This window comes from Callorhinus ursinus, unplaced genomic scaffold (genome assembly GCF_003265705.2).
Source record: "Callorhinus ursinus isolate GAN/ISIS: 27379988/994484 unplaced genomic scaffold, GSC_fseal_2.0 scaffold19, whole genome shotgun sequence".
NCBI classification, from domain to species: Eukaryota; Metazoa; Chordata; class Mammalia; order Carnivora; family Otariidae; genus Callorhinus; species Callorhinus ursinus.
The window spans coordinates 6882474-6895869 of NW_027397081.1; the positions used below are offsets into that span (position 1 = coordinate 6882474).

The 13396-nt window shown below is 38.0% G+C and overlaps 1 long non-coding RNA gene across 1 annotated transcript in view; it reads right to left on the minus strand.

Moving 5' to 3' along the window:
- Positions 1-2617: 2617 nt before the first annotated feature.
- LOC112840584 (uncharacterized) overlaps positions 2618-13396 on the minus strand; it is a 57817-nt gene continuing 47038 nt past the window's right edge. Inside the window, exons 5-6 of the long non-coding RNA XR_012381471.1 lie at positions 6628-6679; positions 2618-3035 (exon numbers count right to left, since the gene is read on the minus strand). This is a non-coding gene — a long non-coding RNA (uncharacterized lncRNA). The remainder of the gene's footprint in view (positions 3036-6627; positions 6680-13396) is intronic.

Sequence of the window (13396 nt, forward strand, 5' to 3'; positions counted from 1 at the left end):
CACAAAGGCAATCATTATTCTTACTCCTACCCCTATAGATTTGTTCTAGCTGTTTTTAAGCTTTATACAAATGGAATCATGTAGTTTGATCTCTTTTGTGTTTAGTTTCATTGCCAGATAGCAGAGAAGTTTATCATTTTTTTCTTTTCAAAGAATTAACTTCTGATTTGTTTAATTTTCTTTTTTCCATTTTATGGATTTCAGCTCTGATACTAGTTATTTCATCCTTCTTTGGAAGGAAAAGCTTTTCTTTTTGTAACTTATTTTTTTTAAAGATTTATTTATTTATGAGAGAGAGAGAGAGAAAGAGATAGTTGGGGGGAACAGGGGAGGGGCAGAGGCAGAGGGAGAGAGAATCTTAAGCAGACTCTGCACTGAGCGCAGAGCCTAGTGGGGAGGCTCAATCTCAGGATCCTGAGGTCACGACCTGAGCTGAAACCAAGAGTCAGTCACTTACCACAGCACCCAGGTGCCCCTCTTTTTGTAACTTCTTAAGATGGAAGCTTAATTAGTTCTTTAATTCGAATATAAGCATGTAAAGTATTAAATTTCCTTCTAATTACTGATTTAGTTGCATCAAAAATTATATTCATTTTAATTCAATTAAAGATGTCTTCTAATTACTCATGATTTTTCTTCAAAATGTGGGTTATTTAGAAGTGCATTGTTTAATCCCCCAAATATTTAAAGATTTACAAACATTTTTAGGTTAATTTCCAATTTGATTTAGTTGTGATTAGAGAACAAACTTTGTACCAATTCAGTTCTTTTCAATGTATAGGGACTTTAGTTTTATGTTTTAGAATATTGCATAAATTCATAAATGAAGAATTTTCCATTTGTATTTGGAAAGTGTGCATATTCTGCTACTGTATGGAATATTCTACATGTCAGTTAGACCATGTAGTTTGTAGTGTCATTCAGTCCTACAGCCCTGCTGATTTTATGTCTAGGAGCTTTCAAATACGTTACTGTAATCATTAAATTATCTATTTCTCTTTTCAAATATAACTTTTTGCATAATGTATTTTGAGACTTTTTCTTATATGCACATGCATGAGTAATTGTTCTATCTTCCTGCTGTATTAACACTTTTATCATGAAGTATCGTATTTATCTCTTGTGATATTTCTTTTTTTGTTTTTTAGAGAGAGAGGGAGAGAGAGAGAACGTGCACACGTGGGGTGGGAGGAAAGGGGTGGAGGGATGGGGGGCAGAGAGAGAACCTTACGCAGTGTCCATGCGAGGATCTGCGCTGTCCCCCTCTCTCTTCTCCTCCCTGCCTGCCCCACTCCCATTCTTTCTCTCTCTCTAAAATAAATATTTTTTGAAAAAAGGAAAAAAAGAAAACTAAACATTTTAGATGAAATATTGTATTTACTCTAGATTCTTACTTATATACCTGTTACTTACAATGTCTGGTAATCTTTATTTCTTCTCATAGACTAGGGTTCTCATCTGGTGTCCTTTCACACATTTCTTTATTTCTTGAAAGGCAGATCTGCTAGCAACAGATTCTTTCTGTGTGTGTGTGTGTGTGTGTGTGTGTGTGTGTGTGTGTGTGTGTGTGTGTTTAATGTGAATACCTTTATTTAACCTTCATTTTTGAGGAATAGTTTTTTACTAGACATAGAATTCTTGGGTGATCTTTTTTCCCCTCTTGCCAGCCCTTTGAATATGCCTTTCTACTGCCTCCCAGCTTTCACTGTTTCTGATGAGAAGCCCACTGCCAATTATACTGTTGCATCCTTGTATGTGACGAGCCATTTCCTCTTGCTGCTTTCAAGATTTTTCTCTTTGTTTTGACTGTGGTGTTTCTCGGTATGATTATTATTATATTTATCATACTTGGTGTTTGTCGAGGTTCTTGGATCAGTAGATTAATATTTCTTTTCAAGTCTGGAAAGTTCCTGACCATTATTTTTTCTTTATATTTTATTTTCATTTTTAAAGAATTTATTTATTTATTTAAGAGAGAGGGAGAGAAAGAGCACCAGCAGTGGGGAGGGGCAGAGGAAGAAGGAGAAGCAGAGCAGGGAGCCCAATGTGGGGCTCGATCCCAGGATCGTGACCTGAGCCGAAGGCAGACACTTAACCATTTGAGCCACCCCGGAGCCCCTGACTGTTATTTTTTCAAATATTTTTTTTCTGTCACTTTCTCCCCTCCTCCTTTCTCTGGAACTGTCTTGCAGGTCTCTGGAACTCTTTCATTTTCCTCTAATATTTGTCTCACTATTCTTTATGATTTTTATTTGTCTTCCTTCCTGTATACTGATTTTTTTCTCTTCTCCCATCTCAGATTTTCTATGGAACCCATCTAGTGTATTTTTATTTCAGTTACTGTACATATCAACTTTAGAATTTCTTTTTTAAATAGTTCTTATTTCTCTAGTGAGAGTCCCTCTTAAGGTGTTGTCATCACATTTCCTTTAATTCTCTGGGCATAGTTTACTTTTGAATTCTTTGTCTGATGAATTCAACATTTGGGTTCACTCAGCATCATTTTATATTAACTGCCTCCCTCCCCCCCACCCCCATATATCTCATATATATATGGCACGTTTTCAGTAATGCATTGTATGTGAATTCTGACTTATTTTTCTGAAACATTAAAAAATCAGTAACTACCTGAACATAAACTGCAAAATCTATCTTCACTGCAGTATATGGCTTTTGATATCTCTGCTTAGACCTTAGGGATTTCCCCGTGTCTGCATACCTAGTGATGAGTCAGTGAGCTAAACAGAAATTGTGCTCACACACCTTAAGCCCATAAGGCTTCTATACCCTCTGCCCATTTAATTTGTGTGACTTTGGGAGTACACTCAAATTTCAGCTCATTTTCAGGGCTCTCTTGCCTTCACCTGTTTTATAGGCTTTTTCCAGTATCTTCTCCACATGCATGCAGTTTCTCAGACAGTGAGGGACGTGCAGACTGCTTGTCCAGACTTTCTGTGGCTCTCTCATTTATAGGATATCCTTGTTGAATTTCTGAATGGACTGCCACTTTCTCCAACCAGGACCACAAACTTAGGCTAGCAAAAATAAAAGATTTCTTATTTATTTTTTATCAGATTTACCACTTTTATTCAATAAATTAGCATCCACCCATTCTACCCTGCACCTGAAATCAAACTTTCTCAGCAAAGCCACTGGGATTCTCAAATACAATGATAAAGTAATTGCTCTCGTTGACTGTGCTGGGAAGTGGGAGTGAGGTGACGGAATGGCCCAACCAAGAAGGTCACGGATTCCCACTGATCTCATTTGAAGCTGTGGCAGTTTTTCCAAGAATAAATACTTCTCAATTTGTTTTTGCCTTTTATTAATTTCCAGGGTCCTAAATTTGTTTTCAATAATTTCATTCAGCTTTATAGTTCTTGTTCTATGGAAGTTAATCTAGCCTCCCTACACTCCCTAATTCCTGAAATTCTTTTATACAATTATTTTTATAGGATCACATCTTTTTAAATTAATTCCATGTCTTTTGGTCTTTGCCTGTTCCTTTTTTTTTAATTTTATCTGTTAAAATTTTATTTTATCTATTTAATTTAATTTATAAATTAATAAATATAATATATATAACATATATTATATTATATATAATATATAATATATAATATATAATATATAATAAATATAATAATAAAAGATAAATTTAAATTTATCTATTAAAATTTAATTTTAAATTTAAATAAATTTTAATATTTATTTGACAGAGAGAGACACAGCGAGAGAGGGAACACAAGCAGGGGGAGTGGGAGAGGGAGAAGCAGGCTTCCCACTGAACAGGGAGCCCGGTGCGGGGCTGGATCCCAAGAACCTTGGATCATGACCTGAGCCGAAGGCAGACGCTCAATGACTGAGCCACCCAGGTGCCCCTTTGCCTGTTCCTTAAATGTTGATATTTTTCGAGGGTCTCTTCTTAACATTCTTCTATTCTCATAAAACTCACTCTCTCTGATTAAATGGAAAAAGGAGGTTCATTAGTCTGCTCAGGCTACTCTACAAAATACCACAAACCATGTGACTTAAACAATAGGAGTTTATTTCCCTCACAGTTCTAGTGGCTAGGAGACCAACATCAAGGTGCAGGTGATTTGGTTCCTAATGAGAACTCCCTTCCTGACATGCAGTTACCTCCTCACTGCATTCTCTTAAGGCGGAGAGAGAGAGAGAAAGCACAAACACCTTGGTGTGTCTTCCTATAAGGGCACGGATCACATCATAACCTAATTATCTCCCAAAGGCCCCATTTCCAAATACCATCACATTGGGGGTTAGGACCTCCACTTATGAATTTTTGGGAGACACAAATGTTTAATCCATCACAGGAGAGATGGAGTAAGGTCTCTCAGCCAGAGAAGGCTGGAACAGGTACAGAAAACATAGAGTAGGAGAGAATGGCTGGGTCACAGAGAATACAAGCAACTTAGAATGGGTTCCTAGGAAAGGGGCTCAGGCTGATATGATACCCGGTGCCCCAAAACTACAGCATCAGTGATACTAGTAGGTGGGGAATGGAAGAGTACTGCTTGGCATAATAAACTTCAACAATTCTGGGAGTGGCAATGTAAGTGTATTTGACAGAGAAACTTGTGGGCTTGTGTGCACAAAAATCTATACAAAAGATTCTGATGACCTGAAAAAAAAAAGCATTTTTCCTTCCTCACTGGTATATTCTTACTAAACCTGTAGTTCAACTTTCTGCCTTCCTAGAAAGTTATCTACAATTAGCAGTTAGGTAACAGGAGAAACCCTTACATAATCACAATTCTGACTAATCAGGACTTGGGAGAAGACCTACTTATGTATAGATTAAGTAGGGCATAGTGTTAACAAATATCTGAAGAGGGTGTTTTAAAGAGAATAAGGGAAATACTAAGTGAGACACAAGGGAATATGAGTAGGAGTAATGAGATGACAGGCAAAGGGAGTAAAGAGACTAGAGCAGCCCATGATGGAGGTAAGAAGAAACATCACTAAAATTCAGAAGACTCAAATAAAATCATGCTATTTCTCTGAGAAGAGTATTTTATGAGTCTAAGAGACTCTAAGATAAATGCATAGGAAAGCAAAAGTGGAGTACACTTTCATGACCACAGTATCTTCGCAGTGAGGATGTCATACTTTAGTATTTTTATCTGTGCAAAAACAAACAAACAACGAAAAGAAAAAAAGCCAAAAAACAAAAAACAAACCCATCTGCGGTGTTGATATAAAAGTTCTAGTTTAACACAGTTGCTAATCTCTCAAAGATGTCAGGTCTCTGCATGATATACCACCCATTGCTGCCCAGGACATTCCCAGTGTTAGTTCCCTAGTGGCAATTTGTGTACCTTTGCAAGGGTTAGAGAACCAGGAGAAAGATACTTAAGCTAATCTATGTGTTCATGTCCACATAATAATTGAGGACATACTCAGCTATGTTAAACATTTACAAGAATTTATTTAATTCTTAAACGAATCCTATAAAGTATGTTCCCCTGTGTGGTAAGATTAGATTGATTTATTGTATCCAACTATTTTCTGTTCTCCCCAAAAGAGAACAGACATTGGCTACAGGCTTGAATACTTGACTTTCTCCATTGCTTATTTCCCACTGCTATGATTATAATATTTTCTGGGTATAAACTGTTCCTTTAGCCTGGATCTCAGAATAATCTGTGTCAGACATCATTACATATGAAGCACAGCTAACAGATAACATGAACGAGACAGAAACCTGTGGTGTCTGCAATCTCTACAACTTGCAAGTTGTTACACAGTAGAATCTAGTGGGGGAACTGACCAATACATTTTGTTTCTATTTTATGCATGATAAAATTGAGTCACTGAAAGTTATAAAAGGTATAAAATTGGCTAAGAATGTACAATTCAAGAGCAGTGGACCTGAGAGCCCACACAGTTGCCTAAGCTCTCCTAACTTTTACTATTTGGATTCAATATATCTTTTGTAACTCTCATTCTGTCCTGATTATTCATACCCGGCCCTTTGCAACTCTACGTAACCCACTGATGGTGAATCATTGGGATATCAGACCTAGATTCAACTCTTTGGAAAGCTGGAATGAGAAAAAGTCATGTGTTAATAGAATCATGTATATGATCACTTTCTTCACTGAAAATATAAAGGACATCATTGGGTTTACTGAAAAGCTCTTGAGAACATTTTATTGATACTGGGCTTTATTTTATAGAGTTCCATATCTATTTAATGACTGATATTTTCTGGGCCAATATTGTCTGGGCTTATGATCCTTGTAATGGAAAAAAATATTAGAAATGAGAAGAACAAGGTTCCAGTCCTGGTAATATCACTTTTCAAAATTCAATCAGGGATAAATCACTTATCTTCCCATAACTTCATTCACATTATTTGTGAAGTAAGGATAGTAATTCCTATGATACAGCCTAAGACAGTCATTAAAGAGATTAAATGAGACCTGTGATACTGCTTTATCTATTGTAAAGATCCACATGCAAACATAAATGTTTATTCTTCTCATTAGAGACTCAGCATGAGAAAGGCTTTTAAGGATCACATACAGATCTTTAACTTGCAGTGAGAAATGCAGATTTCCAGATAAGGGTTGAGAATGGGAAGAAAAAGGAAATTGTTCTCACCTTTACAAAACTCCACCAAAGCTGCTATGTTTGTTTTGTGAGTCTGTTCTCTCTGCAGTGAGGAGAAGAAAACACATTCTTTAATTAAGCTTAGGAGGGATGAACTCCTAGGGGACTGGAGATAAGGAAGAAAGAATAGTTAGAGAAGCAGAAAGATTACTTGCTCTAAAAAGTTTTCTTCTCTTGCAGCTGTGTATACAGTAACCAGCTTTCTGGTGATAGGCATGTATCAAAGTCAGTAATCAAACTTGGAGACGGTTCAAGAAATCATCTTTTCATTCATTCAGAAACATTTACTGAGGGTCTTCTGTGTGCCATGCTTTGTTCTAGATGTTAGCGATACAGCAGAAAACAGAACAAGGTCGCTCCTGTGACGAACATTTTAGTGAAGAGCGACAGACAATAAGCATAATTTAAACAAATACATAATAAGTAGAATTTTTAAAAAGATTTTATTTATTAGAGAGAGATAGCAAGGGAGAGCACGAGTGGGGAGCAGAGGGAGAAGCAGGCTCCCTGCTGAGCAAGGAGCAGATGTGGGGCTCGATCCCAGGACCCTGGGATCGCGACCGAGGCCGAAGGCAGACGCTTAACGACTGAGCCACCCAGGCACCCCAATAAGTAGAATTTCAATAGTGACCAGTTCTATGGAGAATTAAAAAACAGAAGCTGAGTTGGGGTGGAGACATGGAAAGACAGCGAAGATGGGCAGGAAAATACTGCTGAGAAAATGGGGGGAAAGCCCACTAACCAAGAGAGATATGCAGTTGCAGAGGCACTGAGGTAGCAACGCAAGACAAATACGGTCCAAGCCCAATTCGAGGGAACTAGTCAGATAGGAGTGCCAAGAGGCTCCATTTTTTATTTTATTTATTTTTATTTTTTTCCTTTAAATTTTTTATTGTGTTATGTTAATCACCATACATGACATCATTAGTTTTGGATGTAGTGTTCCATGATTCATTGTTTGTGCATAACACCCAGTGCTCCACGCAGAACGTGCCCTCTTTAATACCCATCACCAGGCTAACCCATCCCCCCACCCACCTCCCCTCTAGAACCCTCAGTTTGTTTCTCAGAGTCCATCGTCTCTCATGGTTCGTCTCCCCCTCCGGCTTACTCCCCTTCATTCTTCCCCTCCTGCTATCTTCTTCTTTTTTTTTTTCTTAACATATATTGCATTATTTGTTTCAGAGGTACAGATCTGTGATTCAACAGTCTTGCACAATTCACAGCACTCACCATAGCACATACCCTCCCCAATGTCTATCACCCAGCCACCCCATCCCTCCCACCCCCCCTCCACTCCAGCAACACTCAGTTTGTTCCTGAGATTAAGAATTCCTCATATCAGTGAGGTCATAGGATACATGTCTTTCTCTGACTGACTTATTTCACTCAGCATAACACCCTCCAGTTCCATCCACGTCGTTGCAAATGGCATGATCTCATTCCTTTTGATGGCTGCATAATATTCCATTGTGCATATATACCACCTCTTCTTTATCCATTCATCTGTCGATGGACATCTTGGCCCTTTCCACAGATTGGCTATTGTGGACATTGCTGCTATAAACATTGGGGTGCACGTACCCCTTCGGATCCCTACATTTGTATCTTTGGGGTAAATACCCAGTTAGTGCAATTGCTAGGTCGTATGACAGCTCTATTTTCAATTTTTTGAGGAACCTCCATACTGTTTTCCAGAGTGGCTGCACGAGCTTGCATTCCCACCAACAGTGTAGGAGGGTTGCCCTTTCTCCACATCCCGGCCAACATCTGTTGTTTCCTGACTTGTTAATTTTAGCCATTCTGACGGGTGTGAGGTGGTATCGCATTGAGGTTTTGATTTGGATTTCCCTGATGCCGAGCGATGTGCAGCACTTTTTCATGGGTCTGTTGGCCATCTGGATGTCTTCTTTGGAAAAACGTCTGTTCATGTCTTCTGCCCATTTCTAGATTGGATCATTTGTTCTCTGGGTGTTGAGTTTGAGAAGTTCTTTATAGATTTTAGATACTAGCCCTTTATCTGCTATGTCATTTGCAAATATCTTCTCCCATTCTGTCGGTTGTCTTTTGCTTTTGTTGACTGTTTCTTTTGCTGTGCAAGAGCTTTTTATCTTGATGAAATCCCAGTAGTTCACTTTTGCCCTTGCTTCCCTTGCCTTTGGCGATGTTTCTAGGAAGAAGTTGCTGCGGCTGAGGTCGAAGAGGTTGCTGCCTGTGTTCTCCTTTAGGATTTTGATGGACTCCTGTCTCACATTTAGGCCTTTCAACCATTTGGAGTCTATTTTTGTGTGTGGGGTAAGGAAATGGTCCAGTTTCATTCTTCTGCCTGTGGCTGTCCAATTTTCCCAACACCGTTTGTTGAAGAGACTGTCTTTTTTCCATTGGACATTCTTTCCTGCTTTGTCCAAGATGAGTTGACCATAGAGTTGAGGGTCCATTTCTGGGCTCTCTATTCTGTTCCATTGATCTATGTGTCTGTTTTTGTGCCAGTACCATACTGTGTTGATGATGACAGCTTTGTAATAGAGCTAGAAGTCCGGAATTGTGATGCCGCCAGCTTTGCTTTTCTTTTTCAACATTCCTCTGGCTATTTGGGGTCTTTTCTGGTTCCATACAAATTTTAGGATTATTTGTTCCATTTCATTGAAAAAAGTGGATGGTATTTTGATGGGGATTGCATTGAATGTGTAGATTGCTTTAGGTAGCATTGACACCTTCACAATGTTTGTTCTTCCAATCCATGAGCATGGAACCTTTTTCCATTTCCTTGTGCCTTCCTCAATTTGTTTCATGAGTATTTTATAGTTTTCTGACTAGAGATCCTTTGCCTCTTTGGTGAGATTTATTCCTAGGTATCTTATGGTTTTGGGTGCAATTGTAAATGGGGTCGACTCCTTAATTTCTCTTTCTTCTGTCTTGTTGTTGGTGTATAGGAATGCAACTGATTTCTGTGCATTGATTTTATATCCTGCCACTTTACTGAATTCCTGTATGAGTTCTAGCAGTTTTGGGGTGGAGTCTTTTGGGTTTTCCACATAAAGTATCATATTATTTGCAAAGAGTGACAGTTTGACTTCCTCTTTGCCAATTTGGATGCCTTTGATTTCTTTTTGTTGTCGAATTGCTGTGGCTAGGACTTCTAGTACTATGTTGAATAGCAGTGGTGAGAGTGGACATCCCTGCCGTGTTCCTGACCTTAGGGGGAAAGCTCTCAGCCTTTCCCCATTGAGAATGATATTCGCTGTAGGTTTTTCATAGATGGCTTTTATGATATTGAGGTATGTACCCGCTATCCCTATATTCTGAAGACTTTTGATCAAGAAAGGATGCTGTACTTTGTCAAATGCTTTTTCTGCATCTATTGAGAGGATCATATGATTCTTGTTCTTTCTTTTGTTAATGTATCACGTTGATTGATTTGCGGTTGTTGAACCAGCCTTGCAGCCCAGGCTTAAATCCCACTTGGTCATGGTGAATAATCCTTTTAATGTACTGTTGGATCCTATTGGCTAGTATTTTGGTGAGAATTTTTGCATCCATGTTCATCAAGGATATTGGTCTGTAATTCTCCTTTTGGATGGGGTCTATGTCTGGTTTTGGGATCAAGGTAACGGTGGCTTCATAAAATGAGTTTGGAAGTTTTCCTTCCATTTCTATTTTTTGGAACAGTTTCAGAAGAATAGGTATCAATTCTTCTTGAAATGTTTGGTAGAATTCCCCTGGGAAGCCACCTGGCCCTGGGCTTTTGTTTGTTGGGAGATTTTTGATGACTGCTTCAATTTCCTTAGTGGTTATAGGTCTGTTCAGGTTTTCTATTTCTTCCTGGTTCAATTTTGGTAATTGATACATCTCTAGGAATGCATCCATTTCTTCCAGGTTATCTAATTCGCTGGCATAGAGTTGCTCATAATATGTTCTTACAATTGTTTGTATTTCTTTGGTGTTGGTTGTGATCTCTCCTCTTTCATTCATGATTTTGTTGATTTGGGTCATTTCTCTTTCCTTTTTGATCAGTCTGGCCAGGCTTTATCAATCTTGTTAATTCTTTCAAAGAACCAGCTCCTAGTTTCATTGATCTGTTCTACTGTTCTTTTGGTTTCTAGTTCATTGATTTCTGCTCTGATCTTTATGATTTCTCTTCTCCTGCTGGGTTTAGGCTTTATTTGCTGTTTTTTTCTCTAGCTCCTTTAGGTGTAGGATTAGGTTGTGTATTTGAGACCTTTCTTGTTTCTTGAGAAAGGATTGTATTGCTTTATACTTTCCTCTCAGGACTGCCTTTACTGTATCCCAAAGATTTTGAACAGTTGTGTTTTCATTTTCATTGGTTTCCATGAATTTTTCTTAATTCTTCTTTAATTTCCTGGTTGACCCATTCCTTCTTTAGTAGGATGCTCTTTAGCCTCCATGTATTTGAGTTCTTTCTGACTTTCCTTTTGTGATTGAGTTCTAGTTTCAAAGCACTGTGGTCTGAAAATATGCTGGGAATAATCCCCATCTTTTGGTACCGGTTGAGACCTGATTTGTGACCTAGGATGTGATCTATTCTGGAGAATGTTCCATGGGCACTAGAGAAGAATGTGTATTCTGTTGCTTTGGGATGGAATGTTCTGAATATATCTGTGAAGTCCATTTGGTCCAGTGTGTCATTTAAAGTCTTTATTTCCTTGTTGATCTTTTGCTTAGATGATCTGTCCATTTCAGTCAGGGGGGTGTTAAAGTCCCCCACTATTATTGCAGTGTTGTCGATGTGTTTCTTTGCTTTTGTTATTAATTGCCTTATATAATTGGCTGCTCCCATGTTCGGGGCATAGATATTTACAATTGTTAGATCTTCTTGTTGGATGGACCCTTTAAGTAGGATATAGTGTCCTTCTTCATCTCTTATTACAGTCTTTATTTTAAAATCGAATTTGTCTGATCTAAGGATTGCCACCCCAGCTTTCTTTTGATGTCCATTAGCATGGTAAATGGTTTTCCACCCCCTCACGTTCAATGTGGGGGTGTCTTTGGGTCTAAAATGAGTCTCTTGCAGACAGCATATTGATGGGTCTTGTTTTTGAATCCAATCTGATAGCCTGTGTCTTTTGATCGGGGCATTTAGCCCATTTACATTCAGGGTAACTCTTGAAAGATATGAATTTAGTGCCATCGTATTGCCTGTAAGGTGACTGTGACTGTATATTGTCTGTGTTCCTTTCTGGTCTATGCTGCTTTTAGGCTCTCTTTTTGCTTAGAGGACCCCTTTCAATATTTTTTGGAGGGCTGGTTTTGTGTTTAGAAATTCCTTTAGTTTTTGTTTGTCCTGGAAGCTTTTGATTTCTCCTTCAATTTTCAATGACAGCCTAGCTGGATATAGTATTCTTGCTCCATATTTTTCTTGTTTAGTGCTCTGAAGATATCATGGCAGTCCTTTCTGTTCTGCCAGGTCTTTGTGGATAGGTCTGTTGCCAGTCTAATGTTTCTACCATTATAGGTTACATATGTCTTCTCCCGAGCTGCTTTGAAGATTTTCTCTTTGTCTCTGAGACTCGTATTTTTACTATTAGATGTGAGGGTGTTGACCTATTTTTATTAATTTTGAGAGGGTTTCTCTGTGCCTCCTGGATTTTGATGCCTGTTTCCTTCCCCACATTGGGGAAGTTTTCCGCTATAATTTGCTCCAATATACCTTCTGCCCCCCTCTCTCTTTCTTCTTCTTCTGGGATCCCAATTATTCTAATGTTGTTTCGTCTTATCATATCACTTATCTCTCGAATTCTGCCCTCGTGATCCTGCAGTTGTTTATCTCTCTTTTTCTCAACTTCTTTATTTTCCATCATTTGGCCTTCCCTATCGCTAATTCTCTCTTCTGCTTCATTTAGTGCCCCCATTTTTGATTGCACCTCATTAATAGCCTTTTCAATTTCGACTTGGTTAGATTTTAGTTCTTTTATTTCTCTGGAGAGGGTTTCTCTAATAACTTCCATGCTTTTCTCAAGCCCAGCTAGTATCTTTAAAATCATGATTCTGAACTCTAGGTCCGACATCGTATTAATGTCCGTATTGAGTACGTCCCTGGCAGATGGATTACCTCTTGTTCTTTTTGTTGAGGGGATTTTTTTCGTCTTGTCCTTTTGTCCAGAGGAGAATAGATGAATGAGAGAACAAAATGCTAACAGGTTAACAACGTCCCCAGTAAATATACTCTAAACAAATCAGAAAAGACCTGAAACCAGGGGAAAAGAAAGGTAAAGAAAGAAAAAAGAAAGAGGAAAAAAAAGAAAAAGTTAAAAACAAACAAAAACAGAACAAAACAACACAAAAAAACAGAATATGATCAAATATGATCAGGCTAGTGCATAGAGCAGTGCCACACACTAGATTTTGGGTGTATTTTGGTCTGTTAGAAGAAAGTGCCTCCTAAAATTTTAAAGAAAGAAAGACTTATATATGTACAAAATAAGGGTTGATACAATGAAGGGATCAAGTACGATTGTAAAGATGAAAATTGTAAAAAATTTTAAAAAAGCAATTGATAAGGTGCTTGAAAAATGAAAGAAGAAGATTAAAAAAAAGAGAGAAAGAAAAAAAAAGGGAGAGAGAATGTGATCAGGCAGGAGACTAGAACAAAGCCATACACTAGAGATTTAGGGTATATTTTGATATGTTAGAAGAAACTGTATCCTAATTGTAAAGAGAGAACAACTTATATATATATGCCAAAAATAAGGGTAACTACTATGAAGGGATAGAATATGACTCTCAAAATGAAAAATAAAAA